We start from the raw sequence: 4,632 nt of genomic DNA on the forward strand, positions 1-4,632 counted from the left end.
ATGTTATTTGCCCGGTCTTGAACGTAATCTTTAATGAAGCCTTTAAAGTAAATGCACTGCCTCCGTCATATGGGTCGTCCCATACTGTTCTGGTTCCCAAAACGGAAGACATCGATAGATTACGACAGTGTTTTGGCGCGAAGGTTGCAGACTGTCATTCATTCCTTAGTTGTTCCCCATCAGACCTGAGGGATGAAAGGCCGGTCCATTTTTACCAATATTCACGTAGCGCGCAGTGTCTTAGAATGCTGTGATGGCACTGATGGTCCGGTGGCTATTCTGCAAATTGATTTAGAAAAGGCGTCGCCCATGAACTTTTGTTTGCTGTATTAGGCCACGTTAATGTAGGTTCTGTTATCCGTGAGGGTGTGGTCCTGGCATACCGGAACTGCACGACGAGATTGATTGCTAACAAGAGTTTGGGGGCCCCATTCGCGTGCAGCGTTCGGTGCGCCAGGGCTGTCCCCTCAGCCCCCTGTTATTTTGTATTTACGTCAAGAGCCTTTGTTTGAAAATACTGAAAAACGGGCGTATTAATTGATTCAATTTACAAGCAGCCGAAGTAAAGCTCTTGGCGTACGCAGATGACACTGCTGCGTTTGCGGTGTACGAAGGAGGCATAAGAGAAGCTGTTAAATGTGTACGCGAATTCAGCAAACGTACCGGCAACGGGGATAATTGGTCGAAGTGCCTCGTGCTTTGGCATGGACGGTAGCCATCTACGCCTGAACGGTTCGCCAGTGTGCCTTGAACGACGACAACAGATAAGTACTTGGGCGTTCCGCTCGATGCCTACCGAGACAATGAACACTATTGAAAAGGTTGGGTCAAGGGGATACGGGAGAGAGCGGATAAGAGGGAAGGAACAATCTTGTCCATTTTTGCCAGAGCCGCTGTTTGCAACTTGTTCTTTATCAGCAGGCTCTGGTACGTAATACAGGTGTTGCACTGTTCAAGATTAAACATTCAAAAGCTGCACAGGATTTTCGCCGTCTTCATCTGGTCGTCTGAATGGGAGCGCTGCAGCCGGATCAACCTATTCAGTCGGGTACAGGATGGAGGGCTTCTACTGGGCCATTTGTTTTTGCGGCAGCTGGTGAATCGTTTTTTTTTTTGTTTTTTCGGGACACAAGAGGCACGTTTTTGCGCGCCATATGCCAAGTTGGACGGCGGCGCATGCTGCCGGAGTATGTAGTCTCTACTACTGAGGTTTATTTTAGGATCAGCGGCTTGTACCGGGAAATTGTAGCGAGTGTGTGATTCCTTTCCGCGCGGTTTTCAAATGATTTCCTGTCGACTGTGAAATGGAAGAAACTGTACCGTGCGTTGTGCGATACAGTTTTCCCTGTGCCCTTGTAGAGGGCCTTGTACAGTGGAGGCCCAGGCAGACATATTTTAAAGAAGGTTAAAAAAATGAAGATGCCACCAGGAACAAGAACCTTCTTTTTTTAAGTTGCACACTGGCACCTTACCGGTTAAAAAACTTTTAGAAGGGAAGGAATTTTTTTACCCTGGGGATCTCACTGTTTAATTTGCAGAAAGACGGAAACAACAGACCACGTGTTTTTACACTGTTGGGAAGGGGTTTATTGTTGGGATGTATTGTAGCTAACGATAAAGAAACAATTACCACTAGTCCCGTTTGGCATCCGGTACTTATTTGTAGAAAACGATGATGGGGCACCGTTGGACTTAACAATGCTGATAGGCCTCCACTGTACATGGCGCTCCAGAACGGCAGGCTACCATGGTGGCAAAGACGCATGACCGGCCCGAACTTACTTCCGGGAAAGCATGGACTGGTTTCTGGACATCCAGAGAGCCGCTGCGGAGCCTCCGGGGTGGCTCTCGAGACTAGAGCCGCTGTGCAATTTGCGTGAATTTTAATCTGACGAAGCCAGATTCATGCTGGCTGACCACGACAGTGCCGTGAGTATGTACATAGCGTTTAGTGTGCTTTGTTGATTGTTTGATTTGTTGAATGTTATGTGCCAAAGCCAAGCATTAAAGAAAGAACAGCCTTCATGGCAGAGGCAATAAAGACAAAAAAAGCCTTCATGGCAGAGTGGTAGCGTCTGCGCTTCAAATGGAAAAGGGCCTGGTTCGATTCCCGGCCTCGACGCAGTTTCTTTTTAAGTAGTGACGCTGAAACGCGGAAAAATCTGCCGACACGGCTGCCGACACGGCTGCTAACTACAGCATGAGGCATTAAAGGCTTTAGCCTTAAAAACTGTCACCACTGCAAATATCTGCCTGTCTGGTATTAAACTTCCAAGGTTCATGCTATTATTTGTTTTCCCAGGCAAACTGACATGTTTTCTCGAAATGCAAAACCGAGAGATTGCAATGAAAACTACGGTCCGTATGACACCACCTGCGCTCTTCACTTCCTCAAGTTAACTTGAGCTACAATATCAAATTCTGACATTGTTTTCATTTCCCTCCAAACCCAAGCTCTGTTTTGGTAAATTATTTTTGAGGAAAGAAAATGGCGCAGCATCTGTCTCACCTGTTTCGGTGGACCCCAGAACCGTGCCGTAAGGAAAGAGAGGAAGATGGGAGTGAAAAAATGGCTGAGGCTTAGCTTAGGTTAAGCCTAGTCAGATGCGAAGCATATTGTCGCCGAGTTGCATATCGAGCACGCCGCTTGGCTAGACGTTCTTCACGCTCTTCATCAGTCTCTGTAGCACGCCGCAACTTTTGCTTCTCATTCCAACGAGCAGCCCTATATCCAGGAGGCATCTCTATCCCGTGTACGCCTAGCAGAGGCAGGCGCACCCCCTTGTATACCGCCGCTCCAGCATCACGTGTTCACTACAGCGCACCTAGCGGCAGAAGCAGGAAACACATTGGTCGCGACGCCTCGCGCGACGGCGCGAGCTGGGGCCCCGTTTCTCCTATGTCGTTACGTCACGCATCACGTGGTCCTCCTTGGTCGCGACGCCTCGGGCGACGGCGCGAGCTGGGCCCCCGTTTCTCATCGGCTGTGACGTCACGCACCACGTGGTTATCCTTGGTCACGACGCTTCGCGCGACGGCGCGAGTTGGGCCCCCGTTTTTCATCTGCTGTGACGTCACGCATCACGTGGTATGACATGGAGGTCACGAAAGGTCAATGGTAACGACACCGCCGCGCTCGAGGAGCTGGGTTGGGCTATTTTAGTATGCTTCGCATAAAAAGAAAGAGAGAAAGAGGTGCTGTAGTGGAGGTCTCCGGTATAATTTCCGCCACATGGGGTTCTTTACCGTACAATGACATCGCACAGCACACGGGAGCCTTTTGCGTTCCGCCTCCATCGAAACGCGGCTGCCACGGTCGGGTTCGAACCCGAGTGCTCCGGCTCGGTAGACGAGCACCTTAGCCATAGAGCCACCACGGCGGGTCTTTTTTTCTTCTTGCAGAGCATGTAGTATTGGTAAAGCCATAAATGGCTGCCTACTGTGCTGCGTAAAAAAATGGCGCAGCTGTCTATTGCGATCTGATTCCATATGTTGCAAATTTGCTTACTCTTTTGTAGCTCGAGGACTTGCCTTCTACAGTACATGTTGTGCTGCCGCAGAGCACCAGAATATAGAAGGGTAGAAGGCACGGTGCGCTGGGCTAAGCGCAGTTGTTACGCCTAGTAAACTGTGGAGCCAGTGCGTAGCTCTGGATTCGAAGTTCCATTTCCTTCATTTGTTAAAGAATTCCAACGGCATTTGTCTGTAAGTTTTCCGATTCTTGTTCAGGATCATTTTTAATTTATAAATATTAATTATTGATGTCAACCGCTTCAATTTAGCAACGACAAACGTATGCATGGGCAAACGTATGCGCGACAGGGTAGTGCTGGAGGTGGTGTTAAAATGAAGGCGAAATTGGCCTTAGAATGGCCCGTTAGCCACGGAACCGCGTGACTCGCTGATTTCTATGATTCACCTCTCTACCACTCTTGAGGTCTTGGCCTGGCCTTTCGAGGACCCAATCTAAGGGCACTCGCCAATTGCGGCGAGGGTTCCTTGAAGCTGGGGTATCTCTTGCTAAAGCCAGCTTCTTCGCTTCGGAGGACGCAGTTGTTGAGATGCGGAGCTCTTCTTTCAGTTTTTTCTCTCACATCTCTCTCGAATCGCCTGCCTGCAAGCGAGAGCGATTGTGACTTACCTCGAGCCAGTGGACATGCCCATGCATTTTCCTTTTCAACTTTCCTTCAGTCGCAACAACAAAAAAACACCATAAGCACAGTGTCCTCTAAAAATCCAAGAGGGATTGTGCCACTGATCGCCTCTCATTTCGGAAGCCCTCAGGGTACACGTTGTGATAGACGTCGTCCGAAGGACGTTCAGACTCCTCAGTTTTTCCAGGAGTGTCTCACGTTCGGCACAGAAACGCGGTCACGCTGCAACTAAGTGGTTCACTTCACCCACAACATCACAGCGTACACACACAGGTGAAGTGCCGCGTGAATTTTGCACATCCATATCGATGCATCAGCAGCGTTCATGCACCGTCTATACAAAAGAACAGCTCTGACGCGCCACATTTATCGTGTAACTTAAGGGAGGAGCAAAGGCGGTCGAATGACAGAGGCCTGTTGCACCACTAGGTGCCTTGCAAAGTTTTCATCTGTTCGGAGAGCCACTGAAGATGGATAG

Source organism: Amblyomma mixtum, chromosome 2 (assembly GCF_055824585.1).
Source record: "Amblyomma mixtum isolate Tamu chromosome 2, ASM5582458v1, whole genome shotgun sequence".
Lineage (NCBI taxonomy): Eukaryota > Metazoa > Arthropoda > Arachnida > Ixodida > Ixodidae > Amblyomma > Amblyomma mixtum.